Source organism: Sminthopsis crassicaudata, chromosome 4, assembly GCF_048593235.1.
Source record: "Sminthopsis crassicaudata isolate SCR6 chromosome 4, ASM4859323v1, whole genome shotgun sequence".
Taxonomy (NCBI): domain Eukaryota; kingdom Metazoa; phylum Chordata; class Mammalia; order Dasyuromorphia; family Dasyuridae; genus Sminthopsis; species Sminthopsis crassicaudata.
The window spans coordinates 293,721,444-293,742,942 of NC_133620.1; the positions used below are offsets into that span (position 1 = coordinate 293,721,444).

At 38.4% G+C, this 21,499-nt stretch overlaps 2 non-coding genes across 2 annotated transcripts; both read right to left on the minus strand.

Moving 5' to 3' along the window:
• Positions 1-1,749: 1,749 nt before the first annotated feature.
• TRNAP-UGG (transfer RNA proline (anticodon UGG)) lies at positions 1,750-1,821 on the minus strand. Its single transcript has one exon. It is a non-coding gene; the product is annotated as a tRNA-Pro (tRNA).
• Positions 1,822-17,715: 15,894 nt separating this feature from the next.
• TRNAT-UGU (transfer RNA threonine (anticodon UGU)) lies at positions 17,716-17,788 on the minus strand. Its single transcript has one exon. It is a non-coding gene; the product is annotated as a tRNA-Thr (tRNA).
• Positions 17,789-21,499: the final 3,711 nt, after the last annotated feature.

Here is a 21,499-nt window from a genome sequence, read left to right on the forward strand (position 1 = left end):
CAGGAAAAGAGAAGAAAATTGGGACATTAATGCACTGATAGATCCAAGAGCATAAGAGAAGGAAAAGGACCCACATGAGGAAAAATGTTTGTAATCTATATTCTATATGTAGTGGTAAGGAATTTGGAAATTGAGTGGATAGATGCCCATCAGTTGGGGAATGGCTGAATAAATTATGGCATATATTTATATAAATGAAATGGAATATTATTGTTCTATAAGAAATGAAGACTGAATGTGAATCAAAGCATTGTTTTTTGTTTGTTTACTTTTTCTTTCTCATGATTTTTCCCTTTTGTTCTGAGGTATTTTTTTTTCACAACATGACTAACATGGAAATATGTTTAAAATTATTGAACATATATCACCTATATTAAATTGTTTGGGGGGGAGGAAGTAAAGGAGGAAATGAGAAAAAAATTTGAAGTCAAAATCTTATGAAAATGAATGTGGAAAACTCTACGTGTAATTGAAAAAATAAAATACCACTGAGAAAAAATTTAAATTGACTTTTAATTTAAAACTATGCCTAAAGGTCATTCCCTTTAAGCAATGCCATACTAGACTTATACCCCAGGGAGATAAAAGGGGAGAAAAAAGGACCTGTATGCATAAAAATATTTATAACAATTCTTTTTGAGAAAGCAAAAAGTTGAAAATTAAGGGGATATTCGTTAACTAAAGAATGAGTAGGAGAGGGATAAGGAGGAGAGGGAATTCGGAATTCAATATTATAAAAGAATGTATAAAATAAAATAAAAGTGAGGGGAAGAAGACATGCATGGAGTATACTCATTAAAGGTGGTGTGGTATATGTTTATTAAGCATGATGCACTGCACACACAACAAAGTGCGTGGCTCACACAAAGCCCATTTCACACAGACCAATAGCACAAATGTCGATCCACAATAGTAATCAGGAAAGTATTCATTCACACTCTCTCAACAAAGTGCCCTTTTTGCCCCTGTAGTCTCCACCTCAGGAAGGCTGGGGATTCTCTACCCTTCTTCTCTGAAACGCAATGCCAACAGAGGGAAAACAGGAAATTCACCAAGCCACGCTGCAGCACAGACCGAAGGCGCAGGCTACCCTCGCTATGCAGCACCTGCACAGCAGCCTCGGCACCGCTAGCTTTTTTGCGCTGACCGGAGAACCAAAATGACATCACTACATTAGAGTGGATACAGCGCAATGTGTCTGTGGGTGACCCAATCAGCACAAATAGTCCGTACGAACATTCGGGTGGAATCCCTACATTTTCCGTCTCGTTTCTTTTGCGCTTTGCCCATAGAGCACAGCGCTCTCTCTGACGAGGGCGCAGCGGGCTGAGAGGTCCTGTGACAGTAAAGGACCGCAGCGTCTGGTATCTCCTCCTGCCCGGAGGTCTTCCGAACCTTCTTAAAACAATTCAAATGAAAAGTATTCCGTTTCATGGCTTAGCGCAGCCACACGTCACAGGTATAAAACACATAAAGACTTCTTCTCTCCCACACCTTCCTTGGGAACTTCCCGAACACTTCGCTCGCTCTAGCAAACGTGTCATCAATGTGTACATCCCTAGAAAGTACACTATAAGGAAACAGTTATTACGTCATAGACATGTTAACATATGCAAGATAGCAACATTTACTCTTCCACTGCAATTTTCCCCACTTTTTGATGTTTTGAAAAACAAAGCAAGTCACACTTATTAAATTTTTAATTTGTATTTCTAATAGGGAGAAAGTGGGGAGGGGAGAGAAAAAGGTGGGCTCGTCCGGGATTTGAACCCGGGACCTCTCGCACCCAAAGCGAGAATCATACCCCTAGACCAACGAGCCAGTTGAAAAAACTCGCTGACCAGAATGCCTATGAGTTTATTTAACTTCGTCTGTTTACAATTAATAGTCATTTATATTTTTTTTAATTAATGTCAAATTTCGCAATATTTAAGTCAGTCATCAGACTTTAAAATCTAACTCTACGATTAATCTATATTAACCCAAATTGTATAACCTCAGTAACGTAATCGTCTGAATTCAACCCCAAGTTCTGATTTTTTTTCCCCTCAATTTCGTTCTAATGGGCAATCAATTCATATTTACAGGCACTATATGCTAAGCTCTAGCGATACATAAAAAAAAAAAAAAAAAAGCAGGCAGGCTTCCTTATTTTCTTCATTTCCTCTCCCTCTCTCTGAGCCCTAATTTAGTTAGTAAATAAGTAGCTACTAGAGATTGCTCTGTGCTTTGCAAATATTTGAAGAAATACATTTGGAAAACTGCAATAACTTTGATGAGGTCCAAAACGGTCTAGGAAGAATTGTTCAGGACCACATTTTACAGATAAAAAAAAATTACAGCCTACAACTTGTAAATGTCAAAAGAGCGTTTTGAAAAGAGAGAGTTCTTCCAGACTCCAAAGTCAGACTTCTAATCACTGTCTCCACATAATCTCTGCAACTGATTCCCAAAATATCCTCTCGTGCAAAGCTAATAACAGTCTGTTAGAAGGAAAAGACTGGGGCCCAGGGGAGGGTTGAGGTACTTAACAGAATTCATAATTTCCAAACTTTTTTTGTTGGGGAAAAAAAAATCAGAGCCCTTCAAAATCAAAACATAAGACGACAAAAAAAAAAAAAAATTTAATCAAAGGCTTACATTTTGAAATAAGTTAAAGATTATGGTCTCTTAATAGTTCCACTCTCTCTAAGATCAGTCAGCTAAATCAAAGCTTAACCAAACAAACTCTGGGCAAGCATATTCATAAAACAAACAAAAATGTTCTGCTGAGGAAGGGAGAAAAGACAGGAATTTACAGGTCTTTATGTCATTGGGAATCCACTTGCAGGTAGGGAAAGGATTGTGTCAAGTGAAAAACTAGCTGGTTGAAGGGTGGGGACCAAGAGGGGAAAAAAGGAAAGCTTCAGTGATTTGAGTGTGGCCTGAGAAAGGAGAATAAAGACAGATCTTAATGTTCCAAACACTATAAATTGTACATACCCAGTACTGATTCCTATCCTTTTTTTTTCTCCCCAAGAAGAAACATAACAGAGAGAGAAGCCAAATTTAGCCATCATAACTATGAATATGAATGTGATAAACTTGGCCAGACAACAGATGTAGAATGGATTACAAAGAAGAATCCAAATAACTGCTAAGAAAAACAGATTTAAAACATAATATTCACAGAGACATGAGGCCTTGAAACAGAATTTATTATGATTCAGGTGAACCCCAAAAAAAGCAGAAGCGGCAGTCACAACCTTGAAAAGGAATGAATAAATAAAAGTAAAAGAGAAACAAGAAAAAAAAAACACATTATATTTAATATTACAAAAGGAGGAGGGAGGGAGATAATAAGGGCCTTCATAGAGTGATATCTGAAGGGAAAGAGAGAAGACATGGAGCCCTCCTATGCACTAGAACCAGTGGAATTTCTCCATTGAGGCAACCTCTCTGTCTGCAGTCTTAAGGTTATGGTGTAACTACACTGCAGGGCCTGTCCTTTGTAATGCCAGAGAAACTGAGGCAAAGCAGAGATTGGTTTTTAATCTTTTAATTGGGGACAGTTTAGGCTAGTCGACCAAATTGAACTCATGGTCAAAAATCATTCAGTCCAGAATGACTGGGGAACAGCATTTATATAGCAAAGCAAGCAGATGATACAGAAGCAAAAAGAATGCAGTTAGGTCATCAGGCAGCTGGTATACAAAAAATTATATTTCTCACAGGCTAAAGTATTAAAGGATTGCACACAATGATGGGAATGGTCTTAAGGAGACCTTCAGAGAACAATAACTGATCTTATCTGTAGAAGCACCTCACAGGTCTGATGCCCAAGTAAGCAGAAGAACAGAAATAGGCTTCCCTGCTCCCTCTTGGTAGAGTCCCATAGCTTAGCAGGCAAGGTCACTCTATGATCATACTTGTCACTTTGATCTAGTGTGTGAGGCTAATTTCAGGTTCTCATGAGAAACTTAGAGAGTCCTTTAAGATTTAGCAAACTTTAGAAACTTTACAGGGTTCAGCACCTTCAGTAGTAAGGGCTATGCTATCCCATTATTCTTGCCACTGTTGCCACCTGAAATCCTGGTTCAATCCCATGTGTGAGAAATACTCAGGTTTCCACAAGATGTTACAAATTTCAAAGTAATGTAGGATAGTAAGCACTACTGATCAATCAGCTTTCAGAAGGAAATAACCTAATTGCAAAGTCCTGATAAAGGGGAGTAGGCTAGAAAGTAGTTTAAAGTAGCTGGGTCAATAGTTGGGAGGCAGCTTTTCTTCATTGCTTGCTTAATAAGCTCAATGCATATTATCTGACATACCCTGAGGGCCAAGATAGCTGCCATTTTTGAGCATGGAATATATGACCAGGAAACATGTTATAAAGAAGTGGATAAGGAAGATCATAACCAGAAACACACAGCCCAAACAGAACTCTGAAGGGAGGAGTAGAACTAACCTTAGAATATAAAAGCTTGTTTTCCTTTTTATATCAATGTATGAACTCATATAGAGTTTTACACCGCTTCTATAAGAGTTTCTAAAAAATTTAAACTGTTTCACTCATCCTGAGGTTGTTCATTTACTGCACCCTTCTGAAGATTCAAAATTTTATTTATAAAACACAGACAACAGAAGATCTCAAATTTGACCTAATTCGTGCATGCTAGATTAATTATTGTGCTATGATAATGAATTTTATGAGGTGCAAATGATGAAGTTAGTGGTAGTGAAGAGGTCTGAGAATTGGAATCCCCTCTGTCTGGGCAGGTCTAATGCAAAAAAAAAAAAAAAAAAAAAAAAAAAAAAAAAATTTCACAAAAATCCGAAATCCATGTGGCAAGAAAAGGAAATTTTATTGTTCACTAAGAAGGAAGCTTTCTTAGTGGGCAAAACTTATTAGGAATTGCCTTTGCTAGGAAGACAGACTTCTTAATGGCAAGGGACTGTCAGGAAGGCCACAAAAGTTGAGAAGAGACTATCTTCACAGGGGGCAGTGTCCTGGCAGGAAGCTTTGCCAAGAAGAGAGGTTCTTCTGCAAAGATTGGGGGTTCAGAGTTGTCTTTTATTATCAGTCTGAGGCTTAGGGCTTCAATTCAAAATTGAATGAGATTCCTTCAATGTTCTCAATGTCCCAGGCCTAGATTTCCAGTTGTAAAGAGATTACTTATTTTGGAGTTATTCAATAGGATTATCAGACTTAGATCTCCAACTGAATGAGATCAATTAACTTGGGGAGGAGGGCTTTGCCTGGAAAAGGTATCCTTTTCCCAGGGGATAGGCTGAGACCCTGAATCTTCCTTCTTTTACAGATTAAAGGGGACACAGTTTCAGGGTTCACCCCCATCAAATTCAGTATTAGTATCAAATCCTATGATTCTATTATGTCTTAAGCTTATTAACTAGGATCATCACTTTGATATTTGATATTATCAAATAAGACTGCTTTACTTTTAGGATTTTATTGTGGAAAGGAATGCAGAATAAAAAGTGACAAAGCCTGGATTACAGACCTAGCCCCAATCCTTCCGGGAAAAATGGATTTGAGAAACTAAGTTTGAAAAAGCCCTAAACTTAAAATGGCCCAACAAAGCCAAACTTCTTTTGCATACCTTAAAAAAATCATGTCTCCTTTTCTGTCAGAACCCTCGCTGGCATAAGAATAGCAATGGAAACCTCATGCAAAACCTCTGTCTCCCTCTTCTTGTCTTTGAAGTATTTTCTTAACAGCAGCTGTTAACCAGTTGTTTGGTTTCTGTCAACCCTGCTTCCACAAATCCTATAAAAGACAAGTTTCTCTTTTGTTTAACCACCACACAATCTGGATAAGAATCCTGTGTGGTCAGTCGACTTTCAATAAATTCTCAGATTAAAAATTAATATTTCTCAACTTGCCTCTATATCGTACCATAATAAAAGTTGCTCTTCTTCTTCAGTCTTACAGACTGAAACTTCAAAAAAGGAGATGTGTGGTGAATTGAACAAACCAAACAAGGATCTTAGGAGAAGAAAAGAGATGAAAGAAAGTATATTACTTTAAATCAGTGGTTCTCAAAGTATGGAGAGCAGAACGTTTTCAGAGGAGTCAGTGAAATCAAAACTAGTTTCATAATAATACTGTCATTTTAATTTCTATTACAGCAAATATAAATATAACCCACTTAAAAACTTTATTTAAAAGGATTATCAATAAGATTTAAGAAGTTCTGAAACTAAAAATTTAGTCAAAGAAGTTCAAAAGATAAAATTTAATTGAACCCTGAGGATTTCACCTCAATCACAAAATCACAAAATGGGATAACACTGAGTATCTATTCTAAAAGAACTAAAGTAAATGAATGAATAGATATATAAATGTATTAAAAATATATAAACGAGGGGCAGCTAGGTGGCGCAGTAGATAGAGCACCAGCCCTGAATTCAGGAGGACCCGAGTTCAAAATCAGACACTTAATACTTCCTAGCTGTGTGACCCTGGGCAAGTCACTTAACCCCAGCCTCCAAAAAAAAAAAAAAAAAAAAAAAAATATATATATATATATATATATATATATAAATGAATAAATACTTTTTTAAATAGGAACCACACAATGTGAGAAATAAATCTCTTAGACTCACAAAGGAGTGAAGTTAAAAGACATAGATTCCTCTGACTCATTATATAAAGATATATGCAGTCTATATGCACATGGATAAACTATCAGGAGTCAGAAATCAGAATCTGGAATTAAAAATATAAAATTGAGTATCTCAATACAAAGTCTCAAGGGACAGCCCTGGGGGTTAGCAAGAAGGAAGAATGGGAAAGGTCTTCTGCCAAAGGTAATATCTGAGCTGATACAAAGAAAAGCTAAATAGCCAAGAATCAGAGGTAAGGAAGTAGAGCATTCTAGGCATGAGGGACAGCCACGGAATATACATTTTTTACATATATATAATCAAGTGTGTCATGTGGCAAAAACAGAAGGGACAGTGTCACTAGATAATAGAGTACGTGGAGCAGACTAATTATAATACTAGAAAGGTGGGAAGGGGCCAGGCTGTAACTTTAAAAGCCAAACAAAGGGTTTTATATTTGATCTTGAAATAATAGGGAACCACTAGAGTTTGAATGAAGAAAAGAGAGGTAGAGTGACATGATCAGATTTATACTTTGCAACTGAATGGGGGACCAATAAGAGTGAAGAAAACTTGAGGCAGAGAAACCAATTAGACATTTACTGCCTAGTCCAGAAGTGAGATGGTGGGAGTCTGTCTACACCTGAAGGGCATTAAATGGAGAAACAAAAGCTTAGGACAGACATTGTAAAGATTTGACAATAGACTGGGTATATAGGGTATATTCAAGGGAAGAGCTGAGGTTGGCATGAAGTTTATTAAATTCCTGTTATTTGGTAGGCATGGGCTTACATACTTGTTAGGATTACTAAGTGAGAACTCAGGTTTTCTGGACAATTACAAGGTGAGAACTCAGGTTGACTTGATAGAGGGGGCAAGCTCATTGGCTGGGGTGGTTCTTCCCAGAAGCCCTTGCATTATCCCACGCCCATTCTCTGGGAGGATAAAAAGAGACAGCACTGGGCGCAGAGAGCAGATCGGCCTGGAGAAGGATAAGAGTTGGAGGAGATTCAGAGCCAGGATTCAAGAAGAAGACTCTGAATTGCATCAGGCTTGACGGGGCTCTCTGCAGGAAGGGAAGTCACTTCTTTGGACAAGAGTTAACAGCAACTGCCTGGAGACAACGGTTCATTACAGGAAGAAGAATCTGTCGGAGAGATTTGAGTAGAAGACACAGCAGATCTCTTCCCAGAGAGCGATCCAGCAGCTTCTAGAGACGACAGCACGCTACACATACTATCTATGTGTGTTCTTTGGAAATGCATGCTTCCTCTCCCATGCATATTCTCTCCCAGTGTGTATGGCCTCTCCATACTGTTCTTTACATGTTTTCCTTCCCAAGATTCCTATTCATATATATATATATATATATATATATATATATATATGTGTATATATATATATATATATATATGTAAATTTTTTTTACAGTATATATGCATGAGTAATTTTTTTTAAACATTATCCCTTGTATTCATTTTTCCAAATTATCCCCTCCCTCCCCTAGATGACAGGCAATCCCATACATTTTACATGTGTTACAATATAGTCTAGATACAATATATGTGTGTAAATACCATTTTCTTGTTGCACGTTAAGTATTAGATTCCGAAGGTATAAGTAACCTGGGTAGATAGACAGTAGTGCTAACAATTTACATTCACGTCCCAGTGTTCCTTCTCTGGGTGTAGTTGTTTCTGTCCATCATTGATCAACTGGAAGTGAGTTGGATCTTCTTTATGTTGAAGATACCAAGATTCCTATTCTTGACATAATATAAAAATCTGCTGTACTGTATGTATAAAAAGATTTACACTTAGCATTTATTTTATAATGCTACTCAATGCGGCTTTGAATGAATGCTGACCCATGTTATATTGTTTGAAACTAGGGTAGCTTTCATGAGGGCCATTACTATGGGAGAGGCCTGGCTTGTAAATTTTAAGACTCAAGACCATAGGATTGTACAAATCCTATCTATTGCCCAAATTAGAGAATAAATGGCAGTCTTACAGTCTCAGTGACAAAAATTTGACCCTTCATGGCTGTCAGTCAAGATTCTCAGTTTGTGCTACTAAAGAGTTCTAGTTACTTCTTATTAACTTATTGAGATATCCAGCAGCTATCTGCTATATTTGGGTCCCTTCAGACTCCTTTCTCACTAGATGGATCATAAATAGCTGAGAATTGTATTTACATTTTTTAATTCATTCTAATCTGAGCATCTCTTCTGCTGTCCTGTATGTGAGGCCTCTCAAAAATCATTCTGGGTGGTCCATTAAGAACAGTGAATATGTCTCTTCCTTTATATGAATAATCAATTATCTTCCTCCCTCCACTTCCATCCCCTAGACATGACCTAGGCCTCACTTGCCTTACCTAAAACAAGGGTGTAAAATTAGATGGCCTCTGTCAAGAGTCTATTAGGATATACTCTGTTTTCTAGAGCTAAGGCCTGAGCTTGGCCTAACAACAATCCTTTGCCCCCACCCTCTGGATGATCTCAGAATTGTTTCACATAATTACTGTATTGCTTTGACCAGTACTAGTTGTTCTCTGAGCTCAGATAGTAGTAGGGAACAATCTCAGACAAGTTCTGCTCATAAAATCCTGCTACAAATCACACTTGTCACATTGTCATTGTTAGCTCTATTGTCAGGGTTACATTTCACTTCTTAGGCATTGGTAAAAGTATTGAGATTTCCCCACTAAAGTGGGTACCTCATTGGGGAGTAAGTGGAGGGAGGATGGGAAAGTGGAGCAACATGTATATCTACTTTCCCTCCTTGCTCAAGTAATTTCCCTCATTATAGAAAATAAACTTCTGTCTTAGTTTATACTAAATTCTTACTTGTTCTATCTGTTCATCTCAGGCCTCTGCTGGCCAAGAGGTTGGTTCCAATTGACAACTCTAAAGTCTAGATTTGTATACCCTATAAGCTTATTGACAAATAATACAATGAATCTTATCCAGTCTTACACAGCCTTGAGTCTAATTTCATTTAAAGCTGTTGGTTGATTAGATTCAGTTCAATCATTGGATGTCTATGTGTAAGGCTATAAACTGGAAGACAGAAAATGAAAAGGACACAATCCCTGCCCTGACCACATCATTTAAAATTTGAAACCCATTCATATCTCAATGTCATTTGCATTTTAAACTATTTAAGGGAATAATTTTAGTTTACATTTGTACAACACAATCACAAAATACTTTACCTCACTTCTCCAGATTCCTGCTCTCACAATCATCCCAGAGAGGTAGACAGAACAAATATCATTTCTCCCATTTTACGGAGTAGAAAACTGAACCTCTATAGAATAAGGAACACTGACAAAACTTCAGAGTTGATAAAGTACTAGAATGAAGGACTCTATCCCTTCTGACTCCAAGCACAGTGCTCTTTTCACTCTCTGCTGTATAACAGTGATGAAAGCACGTTTTGTTCTTTTAAACAAAGTTGGGATTCAACTTTGGAACTTGATGGAAGATGGGTTAAATGAGAAGAGGGGGACTAAAATCACAAGAGATCTTAGTGGGAGGGGCCTTGGACTATAAACTAATTTAAGATTCAAGACTATAAAGTTGTAATAATAGTAATCCTATCTATTTTCCAAATTGGAAAGCTAACTCCATAGCCTCAGTGACAAAATTTACTTAAAGGTAACCTGTTAGTACTTTAAAGGCAATTTGGAATTGGGGGGAGTAGCCTAGGAAGGGGGTTCATTCTCCATATTCACTTGTTATTTGTTAAATGAGTATTGTAATTACCTCCCTTCCAAGGTTCAAATGCCAGGCCTTTAATGGGAGGAAGAAGGAAAAAAGAAACTTTTATTTAGTTTCCCTAGAAACATAAACCTTAAGACCACCAGTTTTTTTTAACCAAATATCTTTTTTCATTGAAGCTTTTTATTTCAAACATATGAAAGGATAATTTTTCACCATTGACCCTTGCAAAACCTTGTATTCTAATTTCTCTCCCTTCCTCCCTACCCCTTCCTCTATATGGCAAGTAATCCAATATATGCTAACAATATATGTAAATCCAATATGTATTTATGCAATTATCTTGCTGTACAAGAAAAAAATCAGGTCAAAAAGGAAAAAAAAATGAGAAAGAAAATACAATTCAAGCAAACAACAACAAAAGAAATGAAAATGCTATGTTATGATCTAATTCAGTTCCCACAGACCTTTCTTGTGTCTGTCTGTGTATGTTTGTCTGCTTTGCATTGCTTCTGTTCTGTGTTAAAAGTTAGCAAGCTCATAAGAGATAAGAATTCAGCCTCTGTGTTACAGGCTTAGAAAAATAACAGGCTGAATTGTGGAAATTGGAATTCATTCAGAATAGTAATTCTTTCAGAGTGGTCTTAAATCATGGAATATCTAGGCATTCCCTGTGAAGGCAGAGAAATGCATTAAAATGGGCTTGGAAGTTTAGAGAAACTCTGTTTGGATTCCGGGAGGGAAGAATGTTCAAGGTGAAACAAACTTCTCTCTGGCAGCGGGAGTCCTAGGAAAAGCCTCTAGTTTGCTTTGGTGATTTAAGAGCTTTGTTAAGTTTTAAAAACAATGATTAAGAAATTTGGGAATTGATTATTTTAATGTCACTTAATATAAAAATTGTTTGTGATTTTAAACTTTTTAACCTGTTGTACCAATTTGTAAGTAAAACAAAAGAAAAAACTTGACTATTTTCAAAGCCTGCTAAAGGGGAGTAACAGCATTACAATCTTATCTGCTTAATACCATACCGCCTGAGAAACTTCTACTAGTGGCCTTGAAGCACTCAGGCAGAAAAAAAAAAAAAAAAAAAAAAAAAGAAAAACTATTTGGTTTGCTTCTGAAACATTGGGTAATTTGTTATCATTATGGGTTATGAATCTTAAAGTTTAAAGTTTAAAAAAAAAAAAAAAAAAAAAGGGGTGATTAAAGAAAAGGGACAAGAGAGATTGATTTGCAAAATTAATTAATAGTTTAAATGAAGCATCTAGTCAGAAGAGTTATTGGTTTGGAAGTGTTTAAAGTATGTCAGAGAAAGTTTGAGCAAGTAGGCATTGGGAAGAGAAAGACAGAGAGATGGGACAGGAGAATGAAGGTGATTTAAGAAGGATTGATTAGTGGGAGCAAAAAGATTTCAAGAAGAAATCAGTGGGAAAAGAAGGAACTAGTTGGAAAGGGGAGTCACGGAGAGATGACTGTGAGACAGGATGTGTTTTTACAGGGGGAGAACAGCAGTACGAAGCTGCAGCTGTTTTTGGTTGAAGAAAGCAAACTGATAAAGGGTCAAGCCACTCTTACAAGATGTTAATTGAGTGAACATTTGTTTCTAAAATACATAATGGTTTTTGTGTTTAAAGAATATGATCAGAAATGTGATATATAGTCTGAAAGGGTTATTTATAAAAAAAAAATGTTTAATTGATGTTTTTAAGAATTTTTCAGATTCCTTTATGTGAAAATAGAAGTTTTAATTAATTGTATTGATTCCAATTATTTACAGGGACTCCAAGTATAATAGTTCTTGCCTTTGTCCTTTTGAAAATGTTTTTGTTATGGCAATATGTAATTTGGGATTTTTCTGTGTATTGGGTATTTTAAAAACAAAATAATTGGTACAATGTTCAACTTATAAAACATCTACTTGGGTATATAAGAATTGTGTGAACATTCTGGGATAAATTTCTTATTGTTAAAAGTCTTACAAAATGTAGATGATCTTTTTGTGACAAAAAAAAAAAAAAAAAAAAAAAAAAAAAGTGACCTTGTCCAAGTCACTATCAGTTTGTTAAATTATTTAGGAGCACAGGGATTGAGAATTTCTTAAAACAAATTTCAATTTGTGAAACATGAGGTAAAATATAAATACAGTAAACAATGTGGCTTTAGGAGTGTTATCAGCCACAGCACTTTTGGTACAAGAAAAGTCAGAAATTAACCTTTGGGAATAGTTTAATAGTGAATGTCCTGCACCAGGTTCAATCAATTCTGAATCAAAGAGGCCAGGAGGTGGCTAATTGATTCAAGGATTTTAAAAGATGAAGCAATACTATTGGAAAGAGATGATTTGGCACTCTCACCAGATCATAACTTTAATCCAGCCATGTTCTTATCTGCTTCCCCTGGGAAACATGTGTCCCTTGAACATGATTGTCCAAATGTGATTTACCAAACTAAGGTTAGGGAAGATTTGTAGGAAGTCCCTTTGTTGAAAGGCACTGAATAGTTCATAGATGGTTCTTCACAAATAGTTAATGGGAAAAGGAAAAATGGTTATGCTATTGTTAATGGGAAAATTTGACTCTGGTTCAAGCTGGATTCTTGCCAAAAGAATGGTCAGCTCAAAATTTGTGAATTATATGCAATAAATCAAGCCCTAAAATTGCTTGAAGGACTGATTCAAAATATGCTTGGGGAATTGTTCATATATTTGGGAAATATGGGAAGAAAGGGGAATGGTAAACAGTAAAGGAAAGGGATTGGCACACAGGGCATTGGTCACTGAAATTTTGACTAATCTTATGTTACCTAAGAATGCTGCAGTGATTCATGTGCAGGAGCACCAAAGAGGAAATTCATTTGAGATAAGGAGAAACTGCTTTGCAGATGAGGAAGCAAAGCAGCCTGGAGAAGAGGAATCTGTAAATACAGAGGAGATGGTGGAGCAGGCAGATTTAGGCCAAAGCACCTGTTTCACAGCTAAGATCCTCCAATCTGTGGCCCAAGCTATAGCATCCTCCCTCATCATGTAAAGTGGAAAGGGTGGATAAGGAAATTAAACAACAATTGAGTGAATTGGCATTAGAGACACAATTGCCCTGGACCAAGTGCCTTCCCCTTGCCTTATTAAGAATTAAAACAAAACCCCTGAAGAGATGTGGAATTGTCACCTTATGAATTATTGTATGGTCACCCTTATCCAAAAGGGATTCAAAATTCTTCCTTGTATCCAATATTTGAAACCAAGGATTTGTTTTTAAGGAAATATGTTATGTCTTTACTGTAACATCTGAAAACTTTATAACTAAACAGGCTTATTGCTCAGTCTCCTCCCTTAGGATTTCAACAGTGCATGAGTTCTAGCTTGGAGATGGGGTCCTGGTTCAGACATGGAAGGAGGACAAGCTGACCCTGAGATGGAAAGGACTGTTCCAGATCCTCTTGACATCAGATACAGCAGTGCTACACAGGAAAGAGAGTGGACTCAACATACCAGAATTAAAGGACTGGTGGACTCCGAGGGTGTGGACTTCCCAACTGAATGCAGAGAACAAGCTGAGACAGACATTGAAAAGCAACTAATGAACTGTGCATGTAAAATCTTGATAGCAGTATTGAAGCCTCACTATTAGATAAAATATCTATTACTGACACCTCTCCCATTTTTCCCTGGTGTCTTTCCAAGACTTGGTCTCAATCATGTCCTACCCCATTTCTTATGTAAGCTGTGACTGAGCCCATGACGGGATTAGTGTGACCCCGGGTGGTGGATGATTTGAGGTTTGACTTATTATTTCCAGAACCATGGCAGTAAGACCACGCAATTGCCATGACGGGCAACCTCGAGAGGTCTGTTTCCCACCCACTTAAGACAGAATCTGGTATAATATACCCCTGAGTTGGTGTGGTTGACCCCGATGACCTAAGACAGCATTTGGTGGCATGCTATTGACATAGATCAAATGCTCACTCCCCACAACCGGAGGCAGGTCACATAGCCTAAGACAGGCCTGTCACCTTACAAATGAAAAAAGGGGGACATGCCAGAGCCCTTCACCCAGACATCTACAAACCATTTTAAGATTAGACAAGAGTCTTGGCCCCAAAGGAATGTCCTGGATGTGTGAGAACTCCCTGCCCCAAGGTTTTTCTGACCCAAGCATTAACTGTCAAAAACATGACGAATGTTCCAACCGCAAATCGTCACATATTGCCTTGACTTTCTGATGGAAATTTACTTTGCTACATGGCATTCGCTCCACAACATATAAAAACCCTTTGCTTTGTCTCAATAAACGAGCTATTCTGTCACTACACAGAGTAGTTTCCATTCTTTCTTTCTTTTCAGCCCATTCCCAGGCAAACGCCTTCCCCAGCCTCCGGCTTACAGACTGATGTGTGACTTCAGCCGTCCCTAGTTCGAGACCCGCAGGCCGGGTCACTTTCTTTGGGTGTAGATGGCTCTCATCAACATAAGATCATTGGAACTGGCCTGGATCATCTCACTGTTGAGAAGAGTCCTGTCTATCAGAATTGATCATCATCTAATCTTGCTGTTGCCATATACAATGATCTCCTGGTTCTGTTCATTTCACTTAGCATCAGTTCTTTCCAGGCTTCGATGAAATCATCCTTCTGATTGTTTCTTATAGAACAATAATATTCCACAACATTCATATACCACAACTTATTCAGCCATTCTCCAACTGATGGACATCCAGTCAATTTCCAGTTTCTTCCCACTTCAAAAACAGCTGCCACAAACATTTCTGCACATGTGGGTCCCTTTCTCTCCTTTAAGATCTCTTTGGGATATAAGCCTAATAGAAACACTGCTGAATCAAAAGGTATGCACAGTCTAACCAAATTTAAAGGAAATATTTGCAAGTCAAAATTCAAAACATGGTTTATATCTTTTGGTCTCATAATCTGTATAATTATCCTAGTGTGTGGGACAGTGAACCGAAATTAAAATCAAAGACTCTCAGTATAGGAAAAAAGCAAAAAAGAGATTTATTACAATCTCCCAAGAAAAGGCATCTCCCAATCAGGGCATCTCCCAGCTGACAGGATATCAGTTAAAAGTGTGCAAAGTACAAATTACAAAACACAAGATTTTAAAAAGAACAGAGGACCCTCCTTTAACCTTTTCTCCCATTGTCTAGGGAAGTCCAGGCTTATACTCTAAATGCAAAAATCTATTCCAGAAACAAAACAATAAATTGCCTTTAAAAGAAGTACTTAAATGCTAACTAAGAGTGGGGAAACAGGAGGGGATTCCAGACAATCGAACCTGCATTTTTTTTAGCTGTAGCTCAACTTGTTATGATGTGGTGCTAATAGTAGAGAATTGAGATGTGTTTGCTGTGTAAGAAATGACCAGCAGGATGAATACAGAGATGTTTGAAGAGACTTACATCAACTGATGCTGAGTGAAAGGAGCAGAACCAGGAGATCATTATACACTTCAACAACAATACTGTATGAAGATGTATGCTGATGGAAATTGATATCTTCAACATAAAGAAGATCCAACTCATTTCCAGTTGATCAGTGATGGACAGAAACGGCTACACCCAGAGAAGGAACACTGGGAAGTGAATGTAAATTGTTAGCACTGCTGTCTATCAGCCCAGGTTACTTATACCTTCAGGATCCAATTCTTAACGTGCAACAAGAAAATTGCATTTACATACATCTATTGTATCTAGGTTATACTGTAACACATTTAATATGTATGGGATTGCCTGTCATCTAGGGGAGGAAGTAGAGGGAGGGAGGGGAAAATTTGGAAAAATGAATACAAGGGATAATGTTATAAAAAAAAAATTACTCATGCGTATATACTGTCAAAAAAAATTTTTATAAATATAAAATTAATTTTAAAAAAAAAGAGAGAATTGAGATGTGAGAATCCCCTCTGCTTGGCACATAAGTCCAAAGTGAAAGAATTCACAAACTCTAAAAGTCTGAAGGACAAAAAGGAAGCTTCTTATCACTGAGAAGCCAGCTTTGCTAGGAAGACAAGACTTCTTAATGGCAAGAGGTCCTGTTAGTGAAATAAAGGTTATCACTGAGAAGAGGGTATCTTCACAATGGGTAAGAGTCCTGGCAGGCAGCTGTGCCAAGAAGAGAGGTCTCTGTAGAGATCTGAAGTTCAAAATTGTCTTTTATTGGCAGTCTGAGGCTTGGGCTTCCATTGAAAATTGAATGAGAATCCCTCAATGTTGTCTATGCCCCCAGGCCTAGATTTCCAGTTGAAAAAAGAGTACTTATCTTGGAGTTTCAAGCCACTCAATAGGACTATCAGGCCCAGATCTCCAACTGAATAAAATCATTTTGAAGGCTTTTCCTCAGAGTCTGGAATTTCCTGAAGAGGATCTGGGCCCTCCCAAAAGATCCATGGAGGGTGATTTGACCAAGATCTCCAATTGAATGACTCTGCTTAACTTGGAAAAGGCTCCTGGAACCCCTGGTTCAAAGGCTGAGTGATCCCTATCTTCTAACATGATTTCAGATTATATTCCAGAAGGTCGGACCAATTCAAAGCTCCACTAACATTAGCTTGCCTATATTCCACAGGTTCTTCAATATTGACTGTTTCCCTCAGATTATCGATTTGCTGTATGCCGGATAAAATTTCAGAGTTATTTTAACTTGCTTTTAAAAATTATTAGTGATTTGAAAGGTTTTCTCATAAGACAGGTGATCATTTTCATTGTTCTCTTAAAAATGGTTCATATAACTTTTGACCAAGAAATTGGCTTTAAAAGGAATTTACAATCTGCAACATTCCCCTTGCAGAACATAATTTATTAAGGATCTTGGAACCTTGTCCATTTTCTTATGGGCTTGACTGTTGGAAATTGACAAAATCTGCAGAGGAAAAGATGAGCAGGGAAAACTTAAAAGGACTGGAAAACAGGACAGGATATGCAGCATTCAGAAGACACACTAGAATCATACAAGTTGTTGTTTTTTTTTCCTTCCTTCTTTCCTTCCAATTTTTCCTCTTCCCATCTTTTTACCTTCCTTCTTTCCATCCATCCTTCCTTTCTTATCTGGCAGTGACTAGCACGTAGTAAGCACTTAAATAGCACATAGTAAGTGTTTAATAAAATGCTTGTTACCTGCCTTCTTTCCTTCCTTCCTTTCTTGCCTGCCTCCTTGCATCTGTATTGTTTCTAAGAAAAGAAAGGCAGAAGATGGAAATAAAAGGGAAGGTCAAACAATAAAAGAGTAATTAGAAGAAAGAGAAGTAGGCAGCCACCGATCGACATTGCTAAATATGATGGAAATCCGTGTCTCTTCTGCCCCGAGATTGTCTCCTTTTCACTAAGCAATTTCAAATGAAAACAAAACATATACCGATTTCAAAAGTGTCACGCAGGCCCCAGCGAGATTTGAACTCGCGACCCCTGGTTTACAAGACCAGTGCTCTAACCCCTGAGCTATGGAGCCGGCAACGCTTAAGCTGTGCTGAGGCGCTCCTATGTTGTTGTCGCCTGATGTGCCGTTGTACCACGTTGAAAGGGTAAGGGTGGGTTTAGCGTTGAGGGCGCGCCCGCAGCCAACCAGGCGGCGAAACTATTGGGCGAATAAAACAATGGGAAACCGGAGACCAATGAAATGCAACGGGCACGGACGGACGGGGAAAGGACCAGAAATCTGGCACCGAGAAAGATAGAGGAAAGTAGGAGAAAAATGACGGAGCCTGGATTAGGGGACAGTACGGAAAAGAGCATAGATCCCTAACCCGGTAGTGGAGAAACGTGGGCTTTAATGGCTGCTGGTCACTCACTGCCCGGCTGTGTGACCAAGTTGCCCGTGGGCCTCGGCTTCCTCATCTACAGAAAAAGCAAAGCTGGGACATTCTCTGAGATAGAGGGGTGGAGAGCTGATTCTGGGGAGGGGCTGCGGTGGCAATTGGAGGAGGCGGGGTCTGTGAGTGGCAGCACTGACAAATGGGCCCGAATCCGCCCGTGCAAATAGCCCAGAAACGGGCCCGTCCTCAGGTTAGGCTGGTAAACGGCAATGTGCCTGGCGGCAGAGCTGGGAGACAGAGAGGAGTAAGGTCCGCCTGGGGAAAATAATTCTGGCACTAGTGGAGAGGGTAGATTGGAAAGATGCGGCCGGTGGATTAGCAGGAGGAGGGAGCTCCTCGGAGAATGCTCCAGGGTCCCCGGGGCAGGAGCCTATGGAGCCCAGAAGAATGCAAGCTGCGGCCCACTTGGTGTTGGAAAGAGAGTAGTCACAGGCAAGAAAATTTGCTGATGAGGAATGGGGAATTAAAAGAAGGGGGAAAAGGGAAAGCGAAAAACTAAAATCTAAGAGGGTATTTTACATTGCCTCTTAAGATAACTGGGGATTGGTTGGACAAAATGTAGCATAGTAATATAACAAAATATTGTTTTATCTTTACAAATGATTAAAAAGTTACTTCAGGAAATCCTGCTAAGTATAAACTGAAATAGTTCAGTAGACAGAACTAGAATAATTTATACAAAGAAAGCAATATAATAAAGAAAAACCTGGAAAGACTTGAGAACTCTGATCAACACAATGACCGCGGGAGACATCAGAGAACGAATGATTGTGTGGGACAGGGAACCCAAATTACAATCAGAGGCCCTCAGTAAGAAAAAGCAGAAAGGGGTTTATTATCATCTCCCAATAAAGGACAACTCCCATCTGAGAAGGTATTTGTCGGCAAAGGAGTGCAAAGCATAAACTGCAAAATACAAGATTATTGACCAGAAGCTCCCTCCCCTTGACTTTTCCCCCCATTCTAAGTGGGAAAATCTATCCCAGAAACAAAAGAATTGTCTTTAAAAGAAGTACGTGAGTTCTGATTAAGAGGTGGTGACAAACAGGAGGGGGAGGAGGGGGAATGTTCATCCAAGACAATCAAACACCTGCTAACAGCAGGCCATAGATGCAAGCCACATCCTTATGAGAAATCTTCACCCAGTTTATCCCATACAATACCTCAATTTATTTACCTTTGAAGAGCTTACACCATTCTTGATACTTTTCCTCAAGCATCTTGTTCTCAGTCTCCTGTTCTTCTGCGTCTTGTTTGAATTTTTTCTACTGGAGTACTGCTTCTTTAATCTGAGTAGCTTGATCAATCTTTGTTGTCTGGTTAATAATTATTTTCACTGTGGCCTGGAATCTAATGAGCCTATTCAGCATACAAATTGGAGTTCTATACCCCAGATCCCATCTGAGGCCTTCACCCCAACCATTTGTGTCCCTAGTGATTTTCACAAAGAAAAATACTTATGACTAAAGTCAGCAACAGTAAAAATGCTAAAAGAAACACATATGCACCTAGCAGATGACTAGGCCAAATACTCAGTTACTTAGGATATAATGGCTACATATTTTCAGATAGGAAACTGCAAGATCTTACCTACTTGAACTGTGCTCTCTTTCTGATTATAAAAATTTGATATAAGAGGAAAAAACAGGGATATGATTATAATCAAAAACTGGTCCTCAGGCCTGAGAGCACATAACATATCAGGATAAAGCATTGTTAGCTAATTGTATGTGACAACAATTCCACTTTATAGCTAGACTCAGGAATAATCAGGTGGATTCTTATTCAAAGGAACACCACTGGGAAACGAGTTAGAAGGATCCCACCTTAAGGAGAGGCCAAGGTTGTCCGTCTAATTCTTGCCCAGATACTAATTTCCACCAGTAATAATTCAGGATCACATTCCTCTGAGTAGCTTGTAGCTTCTTCCTTTCAGATAGTGGATTGCTGGCTTGATGATCCATCAGACAATCACACCTTGTAACGTGCTCTCCCGGCAGTTACAATTACTAGTCTGTCCTAGACCCACCAGAGTACCTTTGACCACTGTCCTTTGCAGTGTGAACTCTACCCGGCTCGCCTCCTCTGAGGCCTTCTAAGGTCTCTGGCCACAATCTCTTGAATCTATAGCTTAATAACCGGTAGCGCACTCAAGAACAACCACGTGTAATCTTAAAAGCCTTTATTATACCTACTCACATAATGCCCTAACTGATGCCCTGACTTGTTGGTTCCCTGGTGAACACCTGGTCAGAAGACCCATGTGTTCACTACCAAAACCCTTACCTCTTTTGGCTACCCATCTTGGCTTGGCCACCCAGGCTAGGGAGCCAGAGTGAAGAGCACCAGGTTAAAGAGGGCGGTTGCTGCCTGCAGTGGGCTTACATAGGGCCTGTGAGGTCACACACACAGCCAATCAGCGAGAGAGTCACCCATTACAAAGCTATCTCAATATGGCCAGGATCCCGCCCAAGGGCAGTCCTAATATCCACAGAAATTATTTCTGGGCCTCAATCCCGATGCACTGTGTCCGCCCATTTAAAGGGCCCTTACAACACCTGAATTCGAAACTTCAAATAATGTCAGCTACAGTTCCAAGAGATTTTATCTTAAATAGTAAGTTTCTTTAATCAAAATTTCAGGTGAACTTAGCTCTCAAGGATTACATATCCTAACTAAATATTACTATAACCTTACATTGATAACAGTAAGAGATTCATCCAAGAAAGTTCTCAACTTGTCTTTATATCTAAGTAGATAGGTTTAAAATTTAACATTACACAAATCATTTTACTTTAAGATGCTCAATAACCAATCCATATCAAAACATGTTCAGTATTAACCATATTCAAAGGGAAAAAGACAAAGATCACTGTTCTCTGAATCTCCCTAATAAACAATGGGAATGACCAATTACAACTTACATAGAATACAGAATATACTATCCTAATTTCACACTAAAGAACCCTATCATAATTAACATTAATCATTTTTCATCCTAAAAATGTTAATTCAACTTCCTCTAATCAAAGCGTCCCTATACATTTTTCTTGAAATATGAACAACAGATTTATTGTTAAAATTCCTCTAAGCACAAACATTCTCACCTCCCATCAAAACATTCCTAACTGCAAAGTCGATATTAGAGGTTATAAATTGTCCTTAACAGTCCATTCTTGATGTTTCCCCAAAAGTCCTTTAAGCCTGGTGTTCTCAGCCTGCAGACTGCAGTTTTTGTCAACTGTAATGTTGGGTAAGGTACTTCCCATTCTGCTTCTTCAAGGACTTAGTAAGCATCCATTCTCTTGGAACTGGAAATTTCAAAGATGTCTGGGCCAGAAAGGGAT